Here is a 27,017-nt window from a genome sequence, read left to right on the forward strand (position 1 = left end):
AGAAAAATGAGAGAAAAAAACTTAATTCAACAACACAATGAAAAAAAAAAACCCTATAATTCTTCTATTCCTGTTTAATTTTGGAGAAACTAAGTAGATTTAGATGGATTTATTAAAGTTAAGGAGTGATATGTTTTCATAACATTGAAAAGCATTCCGAGAGCACTTTAGTGTTTGTATCTATGTATTCTTCAAACTGTAAATCACTTCGATGTTTTATGAACACTTTATAAAAATACGTAGCATTAATTAACATCATTATCCATATAAATGATTATTCATGGATTTCTAATGAGTGACTTTGCAACTGATAAACTAAACAAAAAAGCTTGCTCAGCTATATATTTTGTTCATAGAGTTTTTTCTTAAGAAAGTAATTAGATAAAAACTTTTTGAAATAACCATCAGAATTTACTAAGTATTTGTAATGATTTAGACTTTTCATTGAAATGTTTTAATTTATTTTGCAACCTCCATCCACTTTAATTTTTTCCACAAATAATTCAATGTTTAGTTTAAACACAAAGACACCAATTCAGCATTTATACTAATCCTATAACAGCAAATGGATGGGAATGGAAAAGTCAGGTGTCTAAGAAAGTAGATTTTGATTTACAACTTCTAACAGTGAAACATGAATTCTATGGCTGTCCAAACATCTAAATTCTCAATAAAAGCTGTCAGGTTGGAAAACAATCACCTCATAAAGTTTACTTTATATAACTCATGTCATAAGTGTTTTTTTAAAACGTGTATCAAAAGCACCTGTCAGTTGTTGTGATCTTTCCCAAAGAGGAAGTGCGAAGCTTTGATTAAATAGATGACAGTTTTTTTTTAATACCATGAATAAAGCACTGCAGTACTTCCTCAAAACTGAAATAATCAGTAGACCTTCAGAGAAGCCCATGTCTCTACAAGCTCATTTTTTTTGCTTCATGTCCCCATTTTATATCTGTTTGTATATGAATGTATGTATTAATCAGTTAAATCAGAGAGCTATCCGTAGTCATGATGGAACTTAAGAGGTTCTTATCATTCAGCCCTTCATCTCACCTAGGAAAGGCCTACAAGGATAATGCGTTTCACTCAAAGCTATAGAAGCCAGGTTGGGCGTCAGGCCTTTCCACCCTCAAGCCTATGCTTTTTCATTATTCCTTGTTTTCTTGTTTTATTAGTTGTTTTCAAGAGTTTTTTGGTAGAAATTTCAAGTGTTAATTATTCAGCCATTTGATGGTGATTGAGTTAGATTGTTTAAAAGACTAAAATAACTGGATCACAGAAGTTTAGTTTATATCCTATAGCAACCCTCTGGGTTATTACCTCCATGGAGCTGAGAGACCCAGTTTGTTCATTGCTGAATTTTCCAGATGCTTGTCCAATTCATTTTAGAATCTCTATGTGTTGAATGTTAAAGCAATGAACATTAATGGTCTATTTGGAGCCTCTCAGTTCTGTGTCAACCGAACATTAACAAAAGGTCTGACCAATGTTTCTGTAACATTTGGATCAGTTCACTGTGAAGTTGAAACAAAAATAAAATGAAATTTTATTTGTACTAGATAGTTTTCATGTGCTAGTTATTTAATCTGTGGATTAATACCTTCCTTTCTGCTTCTTTACTTGCAGCAGTATTATTAGTATTACTGTTAGTATAATTTTCTGTTTGCTAGAATAAGGACAAAAACAAAGTCTTCTAGAAAGAAGAGTAGTTTTCAAAAAAAATTATGTTTGGCTAAATAGGGTGAATTTCTCTTTCACTCACCTACTAAGCATTTGGAAAATTGTCAACTATTTAAAAATCTTTGCTTAATTCTATCTATTCAAACAAAATCATTTGATGACCCCCTAATCTCCCCCAAATTGGTATATCTCTCAGGGTTATACAGTCACTAAGGCCCTGTTCTCATCAAATTATTCTTTCATATATGCACAGAAGCGTCCTCTACTTTCGTTTATTTTGCATTCAGCTACCATTTAAAAGTTGTTTTGTATGATCTGCATGTTGAATAGAAAGGTGGACTCTTAGAGAACTTTTTTAGATGTGTTAATACCTTCAAACGGGTTACATTAACACTTAAGGACTAAAGACCCATTCTTCTTTGCTCTCTGACTTTGTTTATTATGTTTTGATTCTGAGGGTTTTTTTTTTAAAAGTCCCTCCATTAGAGAATTATATTTTTTACTACCAAATATATGAAGAAACCATAAAACCAGCATTACCCACAGTCTTTATGGTTACCTAGTTGAAGATGACTCAAGGTAAAAGCTTATATAGAAGACTGTGATTCTTAACTATTATTGAAAATATATATTTATATTACACATAGTATAAAGTATATTTATAAAATAGAAATAATTTTAGCCGTATACTTCTACATGTCAACTCGAAATCTTGAAAACTAAAAACATGCTAGGATACCTTATACGCCAATAGAAATTAGAATGAAGTTCATGTTTGTTGCATGCCTCAAATGTGCTAGATGTAATGTCATGGAAATTTCTAGTCCATAAGAAACCTTATGTATTCAGTTTCACCATCAAATCTCAGTCTTTTTAACCTAAGTTCCTTTAGTTTCTTTTAACCTTAAAAAGTTATTTTCTGTCAGTTTAACAATCATCATGACTCATTGTTTCAGTTTAACAGCATAAATAAAAGTAGCGACTGGATTTGGCCTTTAATTTAGCTTCACTTTTCCAGATTCTCTCAACTCTGCTGATTTAGGAATAAAGAAAAAACATACTCTCCAAAGAAAGACTGATTGTTTTCTAAAGAATGAACAGGGAAGAACACACACAGAGGAGAGAGGGAAGAAATAAAACACATTTAAATATATTTTAAGTTTTACTTTGTGTCCAATTTTCTTTGGCCAGTATCTTTCATCATTTTTAATAGTCTACCTGAAACCATTTCCTTTCTTTTACTTTTAATCAGTTAAAACTAATTTTTGAATTACTTTAAATGAAGAAGAATAGTGGGTAACAAACTGTTTTGTTTTCCTTTTTATTTTCTTTTATTAAAAGGCAGCCACAGCTGTTTTTAACAATCAGGCCTTTGGGGCTTGCATGTTTTCTTTACTTCGTGTTTTTCTGTAGTTATCTATTAGTTACAGTCATCTGTTAGCAGTATCATAACACATAGATGAGAAAGGAGGCAGCTTTTAGCCTCATGGTTAGTTGGCCAGAGCAAAGATGAGAGATTTTTTTTAAATCCTCCAAAGCAACAGCAGAGATTTCCATTAAAAGCATGAAAGAAAGGAAGTACAGAAAAGTTGAGCTTCTTATTCTTCCATAGGTAAGACATCTTAACTTTGATACCTTACCCTCTATCTGAAACATAGGTACTGTTATCTCGGTCTCTGTAGAACATTTAAGCTCTCGAATGAAGCAAAGAAACCACCAGGGGAACATGACTGCCACAATCAGGAGGTGGAATAAAAGTGGGTAATAATCACAGACAGGCGCTCCTGTTTGGGAGTAGCGGTGCTGTCATCCTCCCTTGACTCTTCCCTCCCTTTCAGAAACTACTTCTTCACACCCGACTGAGGCCTCCCATGTTTAAACTTAGAATAGAGCCTTTTATTTCCCTGCTGCTCTCTGACTCCTTACTGAGACATGCCACCTTATCATGTTGGACTCAAGTTTTAAAACATCACTTTTCTTCGTTTACAGTCTTATTTAAAACACTTCTATGGATGTACATTGCCCACTCCATCAAAGGCAAACTCTACCACCTTCCCGAGGTCTCCCTAATCTGATCAAATCAATTGATCATTATGCATCAAATGCCAACCGGTAATACCAAGTAGAACATCTCTGCACATTTTGTCTGCTTGCTCGTTCTATTCCCTGCTTTTGTGTTCCTTTTCTAATCTCTGCTGATTTAAAACAAATTCCGCCTCATTCAAAAGGTTTTGCCTAATTTTAGCTCATATATTTCATTCTACTTTTTAAAAGCACATTCAAAATCACAATCACCTGGTTAGTACTTCTTTCTTCTTTGGGCTTTATACATATCAGCATTCTTAGGTTTTTCCCCTCTCGCTATAAGATTCTGGAAAACAAGGACCAGTCTCTTAAATTTTTTTTCTTAAATATACGAAACACCTAACAAAGTACTGAATCTGTAACTTACTTTTTTGACTTTTTTTTTAAATAACGTAATCTGCCAAATAAATAAATACATAAATGACATAAGCTATAGTCTCTTAATAGGAAAACTCACAGTTCGCTTTCAGAATTGAGGAAAAATGACTGCTAATGCTGCTGACACAAAGCTACTAGGGATTAACCAGATTTAAGGTGTTTAATATATAATTTAATATATTTAAATATACAATATTTTTATAAATATATAAAAGATTCAAAATATAATTTACTATATAAATATATACTATTTAATATATAAAGATACAATATCCATATTTTTTTCAGGCAATTATAACATGACAGTATCTATCTTTATTAGAAATAAACACTTTGGAGTTCCCGTCGTGGTTCAGGGGTTAACGAATCCAACTAGGAACCATGAGGTTGCGGGTTTGATCCCTGCCCTTGCTCAGTGGGTTAAGGATCCATCATTGCCATGAGCTGTGGTGTAGGTCGCAGACATGGCTTGGATCCCGCGTTGCTGTGGCTGTGGTGTAAGTCAGCAGCTACAGCTCTGATTAGACCCCTAGCCTGGGAACCTCCATGTGCTGCAAGTGCAGCCCTAAGGAGAAGAAAAAAAAAAAAAAAAGAAAGAAACACTTTTTTTTTTGTCGAGAATATAAAACAAACATTGATTGGGGAAAATTGCTTGAATAATCATGATACCTATCAGTGGTCAATGTGGAACATTGTTCTTAGACTGGAACACACACACAGAACTTTAATTAAAACAATATATTGGGTTATTAGTTTATCATTATATATGCATCTATATACTTACATATTTGTATCTCGCTGTGCATGTATGTGTATATCCATCTATTTATCTATCTATCTATATAGATATATGATCATATATTAAAGAGATAAGGAAAACTTCTAGGAAGTTTCTTAAAGCTATATGCTTGAGATCAAAAATTGCTAGAAAACTGAAATAACAAGAAATTGCCATGCAATTAATTTTAGATTAGTATCAAATCCTGAAAAAATTCATTTTGTCAGAAGGACTTGAAATAGTTTTAGCAGAGACTCTGACTGTATTAAGGGTATGCATACTAAAATCACAGGTATATTTGTACTAATTGAATAATTTAATTTAAGAATTGTAAAAATAAGCATGATGATTTATTTTTAAATTTATGTACTAATACTTACTAAAATTCGCTTGCTACTTCATTTATTTTTGTCATTTGAATGTACTTGTTTGCCACACATTAGGTAGCAAGTCTCAAAGGTTTTTGAAGGTTGTAGGTTAGACCATTTGGCAGAAGTAAGGTCAAGTGATTTTATTGGATTCAGGTGATTTTGTAATAAGTGTAATCCCTCCTGTTTCAGTGATTACTCCTGAACTTGCTCTTGTGACTGTAGTGTGATGAGGAAAAATTCAGCATTTTTCAAAATAGCATTTGCTAAGGCCTCTCCTCTCCTCTGTGAGGTGATATTGTTGTTAAATGATAATTTATGAAGGTTGCCATTTTCTATTTGTGGCATATGAGTTAAACATTAGACTTCACTATGGAAAAGTTTTACTGTAAAACTGTCTTATGCTGGAAGCAGTAAAGCCACATGTTTGTCATAACTTGGAATAATTTCTGTAGTAGTAATTTTCCTATCAGGTAAGATGACTCAGAAATCCTATATTTCTTACATTAACTTAGACTGTACTCTCATCTGACCATTTTGATCTGAGATACTTTCTGTCTTTCCTTCTTTCTTTCTCTCTCTTCCTTTCTTTCCTTTTCTTTTCCTTTTTCTTTCTTTCTTTCTTTCTTTCTTTCTTTCTTTCTTTCTTTCTTTCTTTCTTTCTTTCTCTCTCTCTCTCTCTCTCTCTCTCTTCTTTCTTTCTCTTTCTTTCTTCCTTTCTCTCTCTCTTTCTTTCTTTCGCTTTCTGACCTCAGTACCGTATTTTCAGACACCCACTTCAGGTTCTGTCTGCTTTCTGAAACCATTTAGACATACTTTTTTTTTTTTTTTTTTTTTTTTTTTGCCCTGAGCCTCCACACTCTCTTATGGAAAAGACATGATACTTTCTCTCCTCCTCCCTAACCCCTACCCCCCTCACCCAACACACCTTTCTCTCTCTGCCATCTACAACTCTGGGTAAGACAGCTTTTAGTACAGAATCACTGCATAGGACCCTCCCATGCATTTTGGCTTCGGGAATTTACCAATCTGACTATGTCAATTCTCTTTTTAAATTCAAAGCCTTGCTGTCTCTTTGTTATGGTATACAAGATTCTTTATAGCCTGGCTTCTCTGTACCTCTTTAATTTTAGCACTCTCCACTTCCCAGATATGCCGTAAACACATCACACTTCTTTTGGTTTCTTGAACAGGCTGGGCTCTCTTGTTACCATCCCCTTCTCCATGTTGCTTCCCCTGCCTGGGTGATATTATCCTCTTCAGTCCCGTGAAAAGCTCCTCTTAGCTCTCAAAACTTAGCTCAGGTAACCTAGTTTTCCTTTGTAGACCTTCGAGCATTAGTGTCCTTCTTTCCCTGAGCTGAACAGCCTCATTCTGTGTTCTGCAGCGTCCTGAACATTCTTCTGTCACTGCTCCTGGTACAGTGGCAATTTGTGTATTTTTAGGCTGGGGAGTATATCTTTCGTTTTGTATCCATAGTACATAGCAAAGTGACTGTCAAACAGTGGGCATAAAATAAACATTGTTGTATAAGTTAGTTGATGAACAGTAGGCATTCCTATCCTCAATTCTTAACTCATGTCAATTTTTTAAGAGAGTATAAAGAGGGAGTTCCCGTTGTGGCTCAGTGGTTAACGTTATCTGACTAGGAACCATGAGGTTGTGAGTTCAATCCCTGGCCTTGCTCAGTGGGTTAAGGATCCGGTGTTGCCGTGAGCTGTGGTGTAGGTTGCAAACGTGGCTCGGATCCCGTGTTGCTGTGGCTCTGGTGTAGGCTGGCAGCTACAGCTCCGATTAGACCCCTAGCCTGGGAACCTCCATATGCTGAGGGATCAGCCCAAGAAATGGCCAAAAAAAAAAAAAAAAGTATAAAGATTCATGGTATTAATCTCCCGATTTTTTTTTAGGAAAATGAAAGCAAGTGGAAAAAGCTTATGCTCCCCAACATGCACATAGTAGAGATCCAATATGGAATTGATCTTCTACTTGAAGTCAATACAGTAGAGTCATGTTTAAAATGCATTTAGATTCTAAAGTCAAGAGAAGGACAGAATTACCCTTGAAAATAACCTCAGGAACTTGCCACGATAGAGACCATCCCACTATCACCATGTGGTCAGTGTATCACCATGTGGTCAGTTCATCAAATCACTGCAACTGGTTGCTGTTTCTTTGGTTGAGCCTCAGATGAAGTTGTTGACTTGAGTTTCACATTGAATGAAAAGTCTGTGCCTTTACACATGAAACACACTTTTGGCAGAATGAGATGTTCAAACTGGGAGAGGCAAAAAGGGAACTGAGACCAGTTGAGAGAACAGCAGTCTCAAACTATGTGTCATTTGTCAACTCACTCAGTGCAGTTTAGTGGCAGCAATGACAAATAGAATCCTCTGCCCCGCCTAAATTATTTTCTAACTTACTTTTATTTATAAGTGAATGTAGTTGAATTTTTTTTTTTTTTTTGGTCTTTTTGCCTTTTCTAGGGCCACACCCGTGGTATATGGAGGTTCCCAGGCTAGGGGTCTAATCAGAGCTGTAGACGCCGGCCCACGCCAGAGCCACAGCAATGCGGGATCCGAGCCGCATCTGCGCCCTACACCACAGCTCACGGCAATGTTGGATCCTTAACCCACTGAGCAAGGCCAAGGATCGAACCTGCAACCTCATGGTTCCTAGTCAGATTAGTTAACCACTGAGTCACGACGGAAACTCCGAACGTAGTTGAATGTAGATGAACTAAAATATTTATATAATCTGACTCTGGAGTGAATAAACGAAAGGAATTTTTGCTCAATTTCCCCAAATTGTCATATTTTTGTAGCTCATCCATAAAAAAACACACAGAGATATAGGTTAAATGTATGTGCAGTAAGAAGCGATGTGTGTATTTGTAAGTGTATATTTGTGTATACAGAAATTTGAGAGCAGAAGCAGAATTATGGTTACTGGTTATATCTCTCTGACATAATCGATGAATCCAAAAAGATCCTAATGCCCAACATTAGAAAAAAAAATTTAATCCCAGAGTCATTTAAAGGAATAGGAAATTATATGGTTATTTAATTCCTGTAACCTATGTTGTTCTGATTACTTTATCACTTAAGGTATCTAATTAGAGCTAACAGATATAGACCTGCCTATATCCACAGTATAATGTGTTTGATATAGAGCATCTATGGGAGATGATTAAGAAACTTGGGTAATGCATATTTATCATTGTGCATTTATCATTGTGGGTAACTTGAAGAAGGTCTTCCCACAGCAGGAATGACTTCCACATCATACGTAACCTTGAATTATCTTAAAGCAAAGAGATTCTCCAAGAATCTGGCAGAAATCTCTTTATTCATTTATTCATTCAACACATTTTTTTTATATGTGTCTGATATATGCCAGACTTCAGTTTAGGGAATGGAAGTACATACTGTACAAGACAGATAAGACCCCAGTTCTCCTAGAGTTTATATTTTAGTGGAAAAGAAGAGTGAATAAATAAAATGATTTCCGTCAGAGATAAGTGCTATTAAAAATAAAACAAATTGGGTAGAAATTGACTGGAAGTGATAATTGGGGCTTTATTTCTTTAGATGGTATGTCAAACATCTTTCTGAGAAGGTGAAATATGAGTGAAGGTGTGAATAAGAGAAGGAGTCAGACATGTGAAGTTTCTGGAGAAAAGTGTCTTGAAATAAAGTCAGCAGATAGTGGAAACACACAGAAGTGAGGGAGGGCGAACTTAGCTAATTGAAGAATCAAGACGGCCATAGTGGGGAGTTCGCATTGTGGCTCAAGGGTAACAAACACAGCTAGTATCCATGAGGATGTGGGTTTGATCACTTGCCTGGCTCAGTGGGTTGGGGATCTGACATTGCTGTGAGCAGTGGTGTAGGTTACAGATGCAGCTCAGATCCCGCATGGCTGTGGCTGTGGCATAGGCCGGAAGCTGCAGCTCCAATTAGACTTGGGAACTTCCATATGCCATGGATGAGCCCTGGGAAAAAAAAAAAAAAAGACAGCCATAGTAGCCAGTGCATGATGGGAAGAGCAGTAGAAAATGATTATGGAGAAATAAATAGAGGCTAAAGCTTGTAGAACACTGTGGGCCTTGTTAAGAGATCTGAATTTTATTCTCACCCCTCAAATAATCAGGAATACCCTTGAGAATTCAGAAATCATCACCAGCAGGTGCTCAGCGCGGTATTATATGCATCTAATTATTTTTGCAATATCTTACCTACTGTTACTGTTAGCAGGCTTGGTGAGTCAAAGTGGTTACTAGTTAAGAGTGAAGACTTTAAAATCCAACAGATATGAGTTTGAATTTTGGTTTACTTCCTTACTAGGTGTGTGTCCTTAAGAAATGATGTAACCTTTCCCAAGCCTTAGTTTCCTCTGCAAAATAGGTGATGATAATAATAGTACCTACCTCTTAAGGTTGTTTTAAGAATTAAATGAGATAATTGCATAAATGACCTGCATGGTTCATAGCAAACAATCAATAAATATTAATGACTTCATTGTAATTATAACCAAAACAGAGGAAAGGGAGCAGTGCCTAATATCCAAAATGTGTGCCATTCATGATACTTATAGCAATTGTTTAATTGATTTGGGGTTTCAAAGTTGTCACTTTGTCCTTGTAATTTTTATCATTTGTTAAGTTACGTAAGTTTGTCTCGACTATTGCAAATGCAGGGTCTGTTATAAGGTTTTGCATATACACAAATGAAATAGGTAGCAGCATTTTGCACATTTTAAAAGAGCATCACTGGAGAAAATCTTTCTATAAAGTCATGGATTCAGATTAATGATGTATCCCAGAAAAATATTTTAATAGTTAAATATTACCTGTGTAGATTATATAATATCACTTTCTTCAGTTTTTCTCCAGTTGGCTGGTATTCCAGCTGTAAAATATTCCAGCAGTATTTTTTTTTTCTTCAGAGAAAATGACCTACAAAACAAGACTCAGTGTGAGAATAGAGGACTTCTCAAAGCACAACTGCTGTTTTCATTAGGGTGATAGAATGTAAGACTCTCATCCGCCTTTACTTCCTCTCTTTGCTATGCTGATACTATCAGAGTGTAAGTATAATAGTAATTAAGACATTCATAATTTGCCACGATTTTTACATGTTTGGAGAAAAGAAAGAAAATAGTATAAATATTACTTTTCAATACTGGTCTTTCATGGTGTTCCAAACTTTGAGTGGAACTCATTAGATAAATGTTCTAATTCCAAATACAATTATAACCAAAATATGTAAAAGAGTGGAGTTTCTTTTTTTTCCCCCTCTACCTTATCACTGCCCAGTTATAGGGCTCATATTTAAACACACGCATTACTGCTTGGAGTCACTAGTTAGAATACTGCTTAACAAGAAAATTACTCCACTTCCAAGTATATTTATGATGGCATTTAAAGGATACTATGATGGGTTGATGAAGGTGAGGAAGACACTGAAAGGAGCCAATCTCTATTAAGCACTTCATGTGAGTTGGATATTTTAGTACTCTTTCTGTCTGTCTCTCTCACTTCTCCCTGTAATGCAGGCAGGCATCATTTTTAAAAATGAGCAAACAGAAACTAGTTAAATACCTCGCCTGAAACCACTTGCTAGTGAAGAACAGAACCAACATTCAAATCTAGTTCTGACTCCAGAGCATTCTTCCCTGTATACTTTGATAAAGTAACGAAACTTTTTTTTGCAGCTACCTGCAAATGTTAGCCTTATTTCACTTGATTCTTATAAATACTTTAATGTTTTATATTGAAATTAAATTTTCATATTGGCTTTCATTGGCTGACACCTTTCTATCTCCAAAACCTGCCAAAATATAAAAACTCAATTTTTTTCCCTTTTTCAAAGGTCAGCAAAAAGTTCTAACTTAGTGAATGTCCTGGTAACAATGAAAGGGTTGCACAGAATCTTTACACTGACAGTTTACAGTTTGTTTGTTTGTTCATTTGTTTGTTTTGACTGTGCCCATGCCAGGCCAGGGGTCGAATCTGTGCCACAGCTGCGACTAGAGCCACTTTAGGGACAGTGCGAGATCCTTAACCTGCTTTGCCACAAGAGAACTCCTCAGGGTTGGTTTTGTTTTTTTTTTTCTGAAATGATCTGTTCCTCCTATCCATACTACCACTGAATTTGGTGATCACCTTATTTCTAGTAGCAAGTGAGGGTCAAGAAATTAGAAGTATTTCTGCTTTTAGATATAAAATAGCCAAAATAGTAATGCTTAAAACTTTTAGCTAGAAGTAGTAATGATTGAACAGAAGCCCATAGTAGGATTTAGAATGTTGAGTGTTTCTATCACACTCACGAGTTGCAAAAATAAGATACACCTCTTTATGAGAATAATCTTTCTGCTGCTTTTATTTTGCAAATAGCTAAACATAGAAGATGTTCTAAAAATGAAGACTGATATTATTAATAAGCTACCCCAACATGTAAAATTCTTGCAGAGACTGATTTGCTTCAAGAAGCAATGGTAGTTATGAGTTCTGTCAGTCACTGAGTTGCTTAAGATTTGGTTATTTGAGCAGTAAATTACTTATAAAGATGGATATGATGAGGGAAGAGGAAAAGGAATGATGATGGACACCTAAAAATAACGTATTGAGACACTTCATTTAGAGAAAGTCATTTAATGCCTTCCATAGCCCCATTGGTAGGTATATTATATTTTTACTTATTTTGGGTACTGAGACACAGGAGGTTAAATAATTTTATGAGATATCTATGCTTATAAATGAAGGAAGAATACTTTGGCTAATAAGTTCCAGCTCTTAATGGTTATAATAGGATTTTTCAAGAATTAAAAAGAATTATATGTAAAGCATTTGAAAATTAACACCTCAGTTCTCAATTAGGAAGTTGGTAGTTGTTGCTTAGTTATTGTTATTCTCATTACGATATACAGTTATGCAAAAAGTTTTCATTTAGGTTTAGAGGGAACTTTTTCTCTTATTTTAATTACAGATAAAAGTGATCTCAAAATATTTGAAGGTGTAGAAATTTTGCATACTATCAGTAATGCTTTTCAACCAGTTCTGTTTTTAAAGGTTGATGTGTTTTTTTATACAATCAAATTAATATCACTTATATTTTAGAAAGTATCTGTATTGTTGATTTTAAAGATAAAAGGGCTCATTGTAGAAGCTCAGGTTATACTATGTAAAAACACTAGTTAACACCAAGCATAGAGTAAAAATAAAAGGCCAGAGATCAAGGCATCAAAAAAAAAAAATGTCGAGTCCTTCATAACTACTTAATATTTCTACCATTTCTCTTACTCTATTTATTGCATTGGAAGGTACCCATTCAGGAATTTTGAGTTTGTAGATATTTAGGAAAAGTACTTGAAATTCTATTTCTATTTTTTATTTCCATCGCAACCACTTTATATAAAAGCAGGCATGCAAATATGCTGGGAAAAATTGTAGATCTTGAACTTTGAGAGAGATGTCCAAATGTGTGTGCAAAGGGGGAGGCACACACATTTGGATGAATTTATATGTGAACCTCAAATTTGGGTGCTGGTCTGAACTGCCAAAATTGAGAATTTTCACATTTTTAATATACCAAGGTGGGTTAAAACAGCCTATTAGTATAAGAAGTATTTTTGAAACTGTTGACATTTGGCTACTGTTCTTTCATCCACTGTTCTGTAGTCTTGACAGAAACTTGGTTTAGCTTGCAGAGAGAAAGTGAAAGACAGAGAAAGGTGTCTATATGAAATGCCTGGGAGAGCAGCAGAACTCCTGTATGGCAACATTTAGGCATTGAGTGTGACACGGTATTAACCTTTTTAATGGATGTATGTAATAAAGTGACATGTAAATGGAGCACAAGGGGAGATATGACACTATATCTGGAAAAGGATAAAACAGTTGGTTGAATACTGGGCTATTATAGCAGTTTGCAAACCTTGGATAAACTCAGTCAGCGGTTGTATAATTGGTTATTCAATCCCGACCCTTGTTCACAGCTCAAAGCCAGGAACACTGAGACCTGTTGCCAATTTGAGTGAATATAGTGACTGTACTCGGCCGGGGCCTAACATTGGAGCCAGGCCTTTTCCTGTGGGCTGGTTTCCACCATGTCTGGGACTGGCTCAGTGACAGTGGGTCTTTTGTTGTGAAAGGCTGGCTGGTACTCCCCTCCTTTGCAAAATGTCTAACAGCTACACAAATATAAGAAAATAGGAAAAGGGCCTTACTGTAGCTTTTCTTTTAGCAAGTTAATGTGGAATTATTAGTTTTCCTTTCTTTTTCTTTTTTTTTTTGCTCCTTTTGGGGGAAAATCTGAGTTAAGTAAATAAACTTAAAGAGTGATCTAAAAGCCTACTTCTAGATAAGAATTGAATCTTGGTAGTCTCTGATTAGTATATGATATGTAAGGAAAATTTTATAATAATTTGATTCATAAAAATAGGTTTCTAAATAAGGTATTTTCATTTTTCCTCTTTTCTCCTATGAACATGCATATACCAAAAAGATTATTTTTTTGTTGAATATCTCCTCCATGACTTAAAAGATGTAGCATGTTTATAAACCTGTTATGTATTTAACTTTAGGAAAACAAGTAACCCACCTTCTCTGCCCAAACACACTGGAGAGAGGCCAACAGACTAACCACTTACTGTTTCTAGTCTAGCAAAATTTGAGAAATAAATCAGTGAAGATTTTGATTTGAGTATGTGGTATAAAGAATGCCCAGTGCCTTACAGTGCCCAATTCATAAAGGAATCTGTAATAAGCTTGTAGTATTTGCCAGTTAGGTGCTGCTTACTGATAGGGTGATGGTTCCCAGCTGCAATCAATTATGCTTCCATTATTTCTGTTGTTTAAACATGCCTCAGAATACCAGTTCAGAGGATTTTACAAAATGCTTCTAAGTTCCAAAACAAAGTAAAGAGCGTGTTATAAAAGAAAAACCAAATACATTCTGAATCGAGCATTTTTTTTTTTTTTCCGGGAGTATTTATAATCGCTTTCCCTCTCCTCCCCCACCCCCACCCCCGCCTGCCTCACCTCCAGGTTTCCACCTCACACACCCACCATTTAGAAAATCACACACACAACACATAGTGTTTGATTTAATGCAGGGTTGCAATTCAATCAAGAGACTGCTGAGGTCATATAATATAAATGGCTACAGTACTTCTTGGCTCAGTTATAGCCTTGATCATTCAGGGCTTTGTTTTTGTTAATTGAGTAGCCCCCTGCTGGGGGAGCTCCTAAATATTTTGGACTATGTGTCACTAAAAGAATGTGGAGACTTAGAAGGTAGTGGTCTGGGGTGGAGGGTGGGGGGATGGGGATGGTTGGGAGGAGGTGAGTTTCTGCAGTGGACAAGGGAAGAGGAAAGAGGTTGTTCTGGAACCATGACAGGACAAAGGAAAAAGAAGCAAATTGTTTTTGAATAGAAAATTAATCACTGAAAAGGGACTGGCTATTGTAAAGCAAACATAAAAATAGAGGGCGCATTTAACTTGAAATATATGAGAAAAAGCACTATAGAAACTCCAACGGAGGCCTTTAATGGAAAATACACCCGGCCATCTCATTATAAGTACATCCCTGGGAGCCAAGTATTACGAGCATTAGTAAGAAGGTGGTATTATAAAAAAAAAAAAAATTGATTATAATCAAGCTTAATGTATTTGCAGCTTAATAAAAGTATTGTATGGAGGTAGTATCATGGCATAATACAGACCTCTTAGTATTGGATTGTTCATAAGGATTGTATTTCATAATGTTAATCTGTGGAGGCCTTTACTTCCTGATGGGAAAACAGAATCTTGTATTGGTATAAGGAAGATCAGAGGATTGTAGACCGGCCCCTATTAACCCCAGAAAGTACAATTCAACCTATATCTTAGCATCTTAATCTCTCAAATATTTTTCTAGTTTATATTATAATACAATATTGTATATAACAAACAGATGTCTCCCCTAGGTCACTGTTTGTAATTTAGTAAATTGTAGGTGTCCAACTGGAGAGCCTAGAGCTGCTGGTGAAAGATGAATGCTTGAGATGCCTCATTAATTTAATGTAGGTAAGAGGCTGGTGGGCTTAAAGGATTTGGTAGTAGCCCCATAGAGAACTACCTAAATGAATTCAAATAGTGTGGAATAAACTTTTTTTTTTCCTATTATTTTTCCCCCTCCATGCTGTGAAACTTCACTGATCATTATTTTTTAGGCACTTTATGTGTCACAACAGAAACAGAAAGGCTGAAATATGTACGAAAACAAGAGTTTCAATTAAATTCAAATCAAGTATTTTTTTAGGGTGTTGGTTTTCAGTTTTTATACAGCTTTGTTCGGCACATAACTCTTCATGTGTTTTGAGATCTGACTTTGCTGCTTTATAATTTTGAGGGTGCCGCCTATACATTGAACAATTTGCTGGGAAGGAAAGAGAGAGAAAGAAGCCAGGTTTTACATACAGAACTAGGCACTAAAATAATGAATTGACACCTGCTGTATAGTAGGAAAGCCTTTTAGATTATATATCTACATTAATAAACTTTATTAGTTTTGGAAATATTCTTGTAAATAATGTAATCCCCTAATTAAACGAAGTAATTTCTCTCTTGTTCTTTGGTATCTGCTGTGGAACAATGTTTTTTGTCTTTCTGTCTTAAGAAATAGAACACCTTCTTTTATTTTTAACTTCATAAAATATATTTTAAGTAGCTAATGCACCGTTTTATCATTCACCCCTTTCAATTAATAAAGATCGCTTTTGATGCTCACAGATTTATTGCAATGTCTTAAAATTTAGCTTACCAAATTTCTTGCAATAAATTATTTTCTTGCCACATATAAGATTATAGGTAGCTCTCACACTCGGAGTGATTCATTTGGAATCTTGTAATTTAACTGAAGATCTCAACTCCTATTAGTGAAGCACTTTATAAGAATGATTAAACATATTTTCTCATTTATCATAACTTTAACAATGTTTTATCTGAATCTTCTTCCTAGAATAATGCCTAGATTTTTTTTTTCCAAGTAGTGTAGGGCAGTGAAGTCTTTTTGAAACCTTCTTCAGTATTCATCCCAGTGTTCACTTTGGGTAGAAGATCTAATGTCCAACAACAGAGACCCTGTGGGGCTTAAACATACTCTGCACCCTTTTGTGAGACCTGAGATAGCAGGTTCCTGGGGGTTTCAATTCCCTCAAGGGAAAATCCTCAGAGGTATAAACACTTTCAAATTTCTGACATGTGGAACACAGACCTTTGTGGCTTTTGAAAGACCATTCCCAAGTTTATAAAAGCTTGCTCTCTGACCCCCAGGTCAGAAGATTGGGTGGTCTGTCATTTTACTGGATGCATGCATCCTTTTGTGATAAAATTCAGACCTGTTATCTTCATTTTTTAACTGTTGATGTTTCGTTGTCCTTCACCAAAATCTCTAGGCCATTTTAAATGAGCCTTTTCCTATCTTTTGTTATTTGATTCTGTTATATCAGTAAGTCATTAGGAAGGCATGGAATACACATCCTATTGTAGTGAACATCCCTTGAGCCTGTTCCATTCCAACCCACTTTTCCCCTCAGATTACATTTCTAATGAGATAAGTGGGTTCAAATTATATATAAATATTGAAGGTTAACTTTACTAAGTATATGTGTATGTGAAAAAGATTTAGGTGGTGTGTATTTCTGTGTAGCATTTATTACATATATGAGAGTGAAGTTCACTGATGACGTCTGCATAGCTAAGCATAGCTCAGAGAAGTCTGTTCAACAGATCTCTTTCCTACTCTTCTCTCTCTCTTTCCATATTTCATTATTCTTTCCAAAGTTTATGTATCATGTTTTTCTTTCAATTATTAGGTTTAAGACATAATCTATAGATGTTACCAATTGACATTTTTAGGAATATAGAAAGAATAAGCAGGCAGAATATGAATCTACGTTAATCCTATTCAAGGTAGAGATTATTTTTTTTTCTGCCACCAGCACCCATTGCAGGATTTGTGATTCGTTCCTTTAAATGGGTAATGAGGATGTAATCCCATTCATCCTTCTCTGATTTACCAAATTACTTGTAACCTTATTCCATTCTCCTTTGAACCTACCCTTCTCAGATCTCAACCATTCCAGGAGGATGCCTTGGTCATTTGACTGACATTTCAGGAGTTTCTCTTCTCTCTTTGCCACTCACACATACATATGTATCTCTCTTATATTGTGTGTATAGTACATTGTGTTGAAGAATAGATAGGTATTTCTGAAATGTTATTACTGCATGATTCATGATCCTTTATTTAAGATTTTTAAACAAAATTGTGTTCACAATACTTCACTAATAATCTTCTTCATTTCCCCCTCTTTTAATAAATAAAAAAATATAGAGCTCCTGGTAGTTCATTATTGCATTTTACTGTGACTTTTTTTTTTTAATTTGAAATGCTACATTTCACTATGTTGTAAAATAGAAAAGCATTGGAATATATTTGAATGTTCTTAGTTGATAATGTTTAAGTTATCACCCAAATGGTATTTTGGTGTTAGGAAAACTCTTTCACCTTTCCAAAAAGAATTCAATAGATTCTACTTCAAGTTGTATTCACTTGAAAAAAGTCTTTTTCAATTCACATTTCTGAAGATTTAATAGAATGTTCTTATACATATTTTTATACCCTGATGAGTGTTGACTCATCAAAAATATTACCTCAGGTCTTGGAAAAGTACAGATTCTTGGGACTCAATAAGGACATTAAGAGCCAGACTCTCCAATGGCCCTAGAATTTTGCATTTTAAAAAAAGCTTCCCCATGACTAGGAACTTTAGATAGATAGGGTCAGCTTTTGTTTTGCTCTTCTTAATACACCTCATACCTGAAAAATACATGGTACACACTGTTCGTTGAATTAACCTACTCTACTTATACACTTATCTTTTAATTTAACTTTATACTGCCAGCATGATTTAATTCATATTACTTTCCTAATCATGGACAAGGTGATATATTGGCCCCATTTGTGGAAATTGCCTAGTAGAATTTTCTATAGCTGGTTCAGTTGATAAACAGAAGACTATTTTAGAACTCTTTATGGCAGTGCTATGATAGTAACATTTAGGCAGAAAATCTATGAGCACATTTATTTACTATTCATTAATATAATGATTCAAGTAAGAAGCTATCTTTACATTTATTTCAATAAATGAAACAGTAGAAGAGCAACTCTGACACGGTAGCGATGTGAGTCAAAGCTTTAGTGTTGGATGACTGTAATTTTGTACATCTAACAGTGTATGATATGTTAGAAGAGAAATGAGTTTCTTGAAGATCAGTTGTCATGTCTTAGTCATTATTATAGTACTATAGTTGTGGCTTAATAGATAATGTTAGATAAAAGAATGAATAGTGAATAGAGTTTGAGGCTTCCTGATCTTGTATGTGTGTGTGTGTGTGTGTGTGTGTGTGTGTGTGTGTGTGTGTGTGTGAATTGTGCAAAACAAATGTAAGCATCCATACACAACACATATTTTTTGAAATAATCTGATAACTCAGTTCATTATTCCCCTAAAATCAAATAGTTTTGTGCAGTCGTTCCATTCAGAAACTAAATGAGTGCACAAATAAACTGTACATGCTTAATTTTATACCTACTGCCTTTAGCATTGGGAATGGTAAGTCTCTGGTGATATAGGGAAAGTGAAAACCAAACTATACTTTTCTCTTTGGCGATTTATTCAGATTTTTTTGCTTCCTTTTTTTTTAATCTTCTTTCACTTCTTCCTTCTTAAATGAAAATGCTCCTTACAGGTTGATTTTTTTGCTATTCTGCATTTTGGGGGTTCACAGCAAGTCATACCTAATACACAACTTTTATTGTTGATTAGATTGTCTCTATGCCTGTGAACATTAAATGTCATTTTGCAAATAAAACTATTGTATTTTCTCATCTAAAATTACTCTAAAAATGACGCGATTCAAAATCCATGAAAGGTTATGAGAGACCAAATATAACAAGTTGTTAAGGCAGATGGACTACTTTGGTTGAGAAGGCTATGTACAAATTTAGATATATGATTTTAAGCAAATCAGAGGATTTTTTTCTTAATTTTAAAATCTGATGCTATGTATTAGAACATTAAAAGTATAATTTGAATTATAAGTAGCCTTTCAGCTCAACTGTTCAACTACCTGCATATCACAGTCTCTGATTTATCATATGAATCCTGTCAGTTTTTATTGTTCGTATCTTTTCAGGCATCTGGCAAGCTGAGATTGCGATTTGTTTTCACATATGTTGTGATAGAGAAGATTCAGGATGTGTAGTGGTTTAGCATCAGGCTGTGTGCGCTTTAATTCTCACTTCCAGTGGTAAAACATTCTGTCATATTTTTAAAGTATTGGAATTCTTATTCTAATGTATGTTAAGTGTTGTTCTGTTTCTATGCTTTTGTATCTCCTTCATCATCTCTACCACCCATCTTCATAATTTTAAACAAAATTCTACAAATATGATCGTTAATTTTTGTTTTCAGCATGGTCTAGATATCTAATTAAATGGATGATTATGAAAATATACTCTTAGAGTAGAATAATTGCTTCATTTATAATTCAGGTACATATTTAGGTAATTCTTCTCCTAAATATATCAATAGCTATATATAATTTGCTTAGAACCATGCATCTTTCCTAAGCTGTGGTGTGTTGAAGCTATCTTAAACTTTTCCTGTTTGTTTATAAATTTGTCTTCTGAAACTAGGACTTCATTGCTTTTAAATATACCTGATTCTCATATACCTTTTGTTATAATTTAGTTCTTGTGGCTTGTCTCCTCTTTTTCTTTATTGCTCTATTTCTCATAAACACAATTGAAAAAATAATATTCAAATAAAATACACAAAAAGTAAGAGGTATGTTACAATTAATCTCTGAGAAAGTTGGTTATTTGCTGGATAAATCAGTAAAAATAGTCATGAAAATCTTTAAGGAGAAGTGTTTTAACTATTATAAACTGACTAATAACTGATACCATCATGAACATCATCCTCCCAGTTTTCCATTATGTTGCCTTTGCTTTTCTATCCTACCCCTCTGGCCTTAGTAACCCCTTTGCTTCCTCCTACACTCCACTCTCACCCCTCTCATTGTGACTAATGGCCAGAACCTAATTCACATTTCACCACCTACACTTTGCTGACATCATAAATTATTTGGATACAGATAGACAATATTCATTAGCTGTGCACTTTACTGAAAGAGCCTTAATGCGGGAGTGGCACACTCTCGCATTTTTATTAAAAGTTAAAATGCTTTTCCTGTCATGGGGGTTGGGGTGAGTTAGCCATGGTAGAGGACAGGGCTATGGTGCTAATAAATAAAAATAATAACTATTACCATTGGTTGAGTGACCCTGGGAAAAGAGCACTGCAAAGCTGTGTGTTGTTCCCTTTCACTTGTCAACAGCACTGGCTTAAAAGCTGTAGCTATTGTTGAGGACCTAATAGAACCTTTGGAAAGTTAGAAAGACAACTGTCAAAAAAAAAAAAAAAAAATCAGGCAAAGGTTGGTTGAGTATTTTTGTATCTCAGTGCTGTTTTGGGACAATTCACACATTAACCTAATGGAAGTAACAACTGTCTTTGTCAACTTTATTGACGTGAACCAACTGAAAAATTCATAGGAGTGACAGATAAACCAGTGAAACTAGGGGTTATGAATCATTATCTAAAAAGTATTTAGAGATAGAACTATTACCCTTTGATTCGGCTTTTGATTTCTGGGTAGTTTTAGTGATGGACAAAGTCAAGCATATATGTATACATATTTCATTTGTTTTTTGACAAAATTCTCATGGGTTGTTGTATTTGTAATGTTAGTTGTAGTTGCCATGTTAGTCAATTGTAATGTGAGTTGTAGTTGTAATTTTAGTCAACCTTTTTTAATTACTGTGTGCTAAGCACTGTTTTAAGTACTTATACAGATTATTTCATTTAATTCTCTTGATAATCATATAAGTACAGTTATTATCCCCTTTTATAGATGAGCAAATTGAAGCATAGAGAGGTTGAATTACTTGCCAAAGGTCACAAAATTAGTCATAGTAAGTGATGGAGTCAGATTGTGTGACGTTAATTTTTTTTTTTATATTTAGTAGTAAAGCATAAGAGATATTTTTGTACTTGAGGAATAACTCTTGGCAACTCCTCTTTGAAGTGGTACCCTCAAAGACTATGTTATTTTTGCTGATATCTAGTATTTAAAACAATAAAAAAAACCAAAAATGTTATAGTTTATGCAATGAAATGTACTTTTTGAATGATGGAATTGGTAAAAGCATGAGTTTTTTTAAATCTGTCTCTCAATGGATATTTTGTGTAGAAAATACAGAGCTATATTTTGAGGAGGAAACCCAAGTTTATTGATTAATATGTAGCAATTATATTTTTATGATATATTTTATCATGTGATAAAGAAATATTCTTCTAAAATGTGGTGTAAAATTGTGTATAATTGAACTGGTGTGTTAATAGTTTTAGCCTGTTCATTGAGAAAATTCAAGGCTGTGGGTAATGATTTAGATATTGCAACATTCCAAAAACTGATTGCATATTAAAAATTTCAAACCTGAGTCAGCAAGCCAAAGGGTTTTTTTTTTTTTTTTTCTCTTAACCAAGATCTTATTAAATTTCAAGTGGAAACAAAGAAGTATTTTGGCACTACTAAAAGTAAAGTATTTCTAGAGCTTAATTCACCTCAGGATAATTACATATAAAAAATGAGGTTTATTGAAATCCTAATGCTTTGGAATTTCAGATGTGTTTGTATTGTGTGTTGTGGTGTGTATGTGCATGTGTGTATGTGTGTTTTAACATTTCCTGGAAACTTGACATTTCCAGTAGCAGAGTAGCTGTAGTGCTTGGCTAATGGGACTGTTACAAGGCCTTCTGGTCTTCAGAACACAGATACTTTCCAGATACAGAAGTTTTTATATTTCTTCCATGGCATTGTTTAATATTTGCCCCGAAACATTGTCTAGACATGCAGGTATTGCCAACATGAATTGAACTCTTACTGGTATTTGGTTTCCAGATTTAACCCAATCTTCCCCTCAAAAATAATCTTATTATTAGTAATTGAATAACTAAATAGCAACATATTGAATTGTAATTAGCTTTTTGAGGGAAAATATAGCTGGCCAAATGCACTAACTTGCATTTATTCTTTAGTTTCATGGGGGCCATCAAGTGAAAGCTTCCAAGGGGAGAGAATATTGAATTAGCAGTACCTGATTCTAACAGATGTTCACCACCCAGACCACCTAACATCTAATTATTGTCTAAAACTAGAGGAGGTGACTAAACTGCACTAACATTTCATTTTTGAAAAGTTTGACTCTTTATTAAAAGAACTTGTGATATATGGCATATGGAAAAGAACACCAAACTAGGGGTTAGGCTTCAAGTTCTGCCTTTATCATTAATTAGATTTATGCTTTTATGCAAGTTTTTACCTTCATTTGTATTTTCCATCTGTGAAATAAAGAGTTTGGTCTAGACTAGTTATTGCCCAGCTTGTATTGAACAGAATAGTCATCTCCCAACACTAATTTCCTTAGTTAAATAATCCTCTATAACCCATAACTACCCTAAAGATTGACAGTCTGTTAACACATAAAAAGATCTAAATCTTTTAAAAAAGAAATGTAAATTTGATTGTATTAATTAGATTTACATAACAATGGAATGCTTGTTTTATTTGTTGTTTTCGGTTATAAGTAGCCAAAAAACTTCATTTTCCATTATGGTCAAAGTATGTTTTAGTAAATGACTTTTGTGAAATGCTTATCTAAATATCCTTCCAGGTTTAAAATGCTGATTCTATGACATGAATAATCTACATATGCCTTGACCTTGAAGGAGGGGTTTGGTATATTTTGACATTCAGCCATATTGTTGTTCCTTCCAAAGGACAACTTTCATCACTAAATGTGTACCCTATCACATGTCAGGAATAACACAGCTTAGTTTAAGCCACCAAATTAAAGTATAAACAGTGGTAGATTTGGTATGACTAACTACTAGGACTTTGTTTAAAAAGTCAAATATTATACATACATATTTTTTGCTTGTTCGAATTTTCAATGAACTCTGCCACTGCAGCTCAAGGGAGATTAAGGGAAAAAACCTACATAAACACAAAGCAAAAACCTGAGCTTGTGTGTAAAGCTACTGCACTGGAGCGAATGTGGTTTAATTCTTGGCACTGGGAGCCTGTTGGAGAATTACAATATGTTGGCATGAGTCTCTCATTCTCATTGTTCCAGATGAGGGAGTCAGTCTTAAGAGTGTTTGGCACTGAAGGGAAAAAGGAGTGAGAGTTATAGGGAATGAACAGACCCTAAAGAGGCAGGATGCTGTTGTAACAATGGCTGGCACAGTTAGGGGGGCCATTCAATGGTGGGGATTGCCATAGGCATTGATGTGAAGAAGCATATGTGAGCAAAAGAGGCAAGGGTGAGAAGGGAAAAACATGCAAACATGTCGAAAAGGTCCTGATGACAGAAAGAAACAAAAGTAATCCAAGTAGAATCATCTTACTGTTAATGGCTTGACTGATTCGGGTGTCTTTTTTTTCCTAATTTATCTTATAGCTAATTTCTTAATATTTATTTTCTCCTTGAAAAAAAAGATCCCCTAAAAAGACAGGTTTTTTCATTAAGAGGCCATGGTTTTGTATTCCATCTGTTCTACTTTCTGGCTAGGTGATGCTGGGCCTTGGTTTTCTTTCGGAGCTTTAAAAGTTTTCACATCTGCAAAATGGATATAATAATATTATACACCATTGAAAAATTATTGAATCTGGTGACAGCATTCTATACACTGAAGTGCTATTCAAATAATAATAACCATTATTATCTATCATGCTTATTTTAATATAGAGAGCCCTAGCTTTAATTTTGATGCTAATCATGATACTCCAGTGTTGGGGAGAAGTACATGTCAGAAGAATCTCTAAAGTGTTTAAAGTAAAACTATGACACATCTTAAAATGGAAATAATGGATAATACAGAATTTGAACATTTGGAAATAACTATATATCCACAAATATTCCATACTCACAGTATTAAAATACAATTCTATATGTACTTTTATTTTAAAAAATCACATTTTAGAAAATGGAATATTTATTAGATAGCCACTATCTTCTACTCCATAAGCACTGAAGCAGAAGTTACAAAATTGTGTCAGATTTCACTTTAATCATATTCATACTTTAGCGAACAGGTGTATTATAAATATTGAGATTTTGCCATTTGGTCTTTCACAGTTCTAATCATTTATATGGGATCTTTACCATTTTCAGAATTCAGTCATTGGTACTTGTCCATTTATTGTGTTCATTATTGTGAGATCATTTCTTACTACTCTTTCATGAACTACCAATGGAGACAAATTCAAACAGTAGCAGTTGGTAGAATAGTGAAGGTGGATTTGCCTAAAGCTCTCTTTCACAGTAGTCCAGATAGAGAGATGAAGTGGGTGAAATGACACGCTTTTGGTCCCCTTGAGCTAGACAATGTCAAAGTCCTGGTGAGAACTCAGATTGTTGGCTTTATAAGCGCAGTAGTCCTTCCACTATCTGAATATGTTTTCATTTAATTGGATGTAGCTGCTCTGTGGTCATAGGTTTTCCTTCAATTCTTCAGAATTCTCAAGTTCAAAGTCATATAGTGGGACTACATCCTGAATATGATGAAAACTGTAAGGAACCTTGGCTTTTAATCTCGTCATGCTGCTTTGTAGGTACATGTTACCCTGGGATATTCAATTTATCCTTTCACTGGAGTTAATGGCAGTATTTTTTCTGACTGTCCAGGACTGTTTTGCAGGTGAAATGAAGTAAGGTGTATATACTAGAAAGAGCAAAGGCTTTGGGATCCAGTAGGTTGAACTTAGCTCCATTTATGGCAAGTCATGCTATGTCCCAAAAGCTTTGGTTTCTTAATGGTGAAATAGTTGTACCAATATCTAATTCAGAAGATTATTATGAGAAGTTTGAGATACCACACATAAAGGACCTGGTATACTGTTTAGCACTTAGCCATCAAAATACTTGTTACTGTTATCACTTCACTGTCAACCTAAGACTTAGGAGTTTGTAAGAAGGAAAAAAAAGCCTTCAAGATTCAACTTGCCCATTACATACTGTGAAATCTCAGGCAAGTCCTTTTTTTTCCTTTTTTTTTTTAAACCCAGAAGATGGATGTAATAACATAATTTGAGTCTTCAGGTGTTTGCTCTGATTAAAGGAGAGAATACAGGTAAAAATCATCCAGCGTAATTCCTGGCACATAGGCTACTCAATAAATGTTTATTGAATCTGACTTTTAAGTATATATCTCATCCAAATTGCAAGTATTATTGTCTTTATTCATCCACAGGCATGACAACCCTGAGTTAGATATATTTCTGATTTTATGTCTTCCAAATTACTTGGTGTTGAAGTTATTCATTTTTCTGTAGTATATGTTAAAAGTCAGGTACTTGAAAAAAGTGGCTTTGAATGCGAGCCTTCTATCTCTATGCAAGTTAATAAAGAGGCCAGGAATGTTTTGCAGGTTTCAGAAATCTGGCGGCTGTTTCTTTAACTCTGCAACTTAGACAGAAGACTTCTGTTTCTTTACGAGCACACTACAGTGAATATTTTGTCTAGCTGCAGGGGAAAAGCTTTGTCATGGACTTTGCTGACAATAGCCTTAAAAGTAAAATGGTCTGCTTTTGGTGCCGGGAGGTTCAGGAGCCTATTGTTAGTGCACAATGGATTTCTATTGCTGCATTCCTGCTTTGCAAAGGTTTGTTAGCTTTTAATGACTGACAGTACTCTATTGCAAATACGGTATTGGCGGTGCCCTGTTTACATGCTACTCAAGAATTTTTGTAGTGTACTGAAAAAAAGAAACAGTGGTGTTTGTTTGACCTACTCTGATAAGGTTTAAAAAATGATTTTACTTGTGAAGTGTTTACTGGGAATGTAGAAACATTGGAAATCCCTGCAGAAGTATTTTAAAGTTACTTTTAAAGCCTAAGTGAACAGAAAGAGTGATTACAGTAAGAGGAGGTTTAATACATTTTATTACTCAGAATTGTCATACCATTTTAAGGAAAAGGAAAATCTTTAGGATTTTTTTTTCCTTAAATATGAAAAAGGGAGAGATATATTTTGTTTCAAAGAGGAAAAATACACTTTAAACATTCCATAGTCAGTGTGCACACAGGAGTTGTGTGTGTGTATACACTATACATACAGGCTATGTAAAGAAGTAATCAGTCAGAGCTTTTCATCATTTTATTTTCCCCAAGTTTTTGACATCTGAAAAAGAAGCATTCCCTGTTATCCCGGTTTTTTTCCAAGGAAGATTTCACCTCCACTTTGCTGAAAACTCTGCACAGGCTTTGTGACTCTCGAGAGCTATGGCTTTAAGATGGGGGCCTGAGAAAAGTAGATAGCATTAGCCAAGATGATGCTGAAGACGCTTTAAAATGCATTTTACTGTGGGGAGAATTAACCCGTTTCTAATAATCTTATGGTCTCTAGGCCAGACGGTCCCTTTGATAAGTTAACATGTACTCCCTTTATGCTCCTAGTAGGGGGTAAACAAATGTCTGAACAAACACAAATACACATAAACACCAATGTGGAGAATGGCAGTGTGTGTCTTCGATCTAGATAATAAGTGTGG

The 27,017-nt window shown here is 34.6% G+C and overlaps 1 protein-coding gene and 1 non-coding gene across 46 annotated transcripts in view; both read left to right on the top strand.

Annotated features, from left to right (window-relative positions):
• SOX5 (SRY-box 5) overlaps positions 1–27,017 on the top strand; it is a 1,006,514-nt gene that overhangs the window by 753,712 nt on the left and 225,785 nt on the right. The window lies entirely within an intron of this gene.
• Positions 24,857–24,947, top strand: MIR9827 (microRNA 9827). The gene has a single exon (NR_128512.1). It is a non-coding gene; the product is annotated as a microRNA 9827 (primary transcript).

This window comes from Sus scrofa, chromosome 5, assembly GCF_000003025.6.
Source record: "Sus scrofa isolate TJ Tabasco breed Duroc chromosome 5, Sscrofa11.1, whole genome shotgun sequence".
NCBI classification, from domain to species: Eukaryota; Metazoa; Chordata; class Mammalia; order Artiodactyla; family Suidae; genus Sus; species Sus scrofa.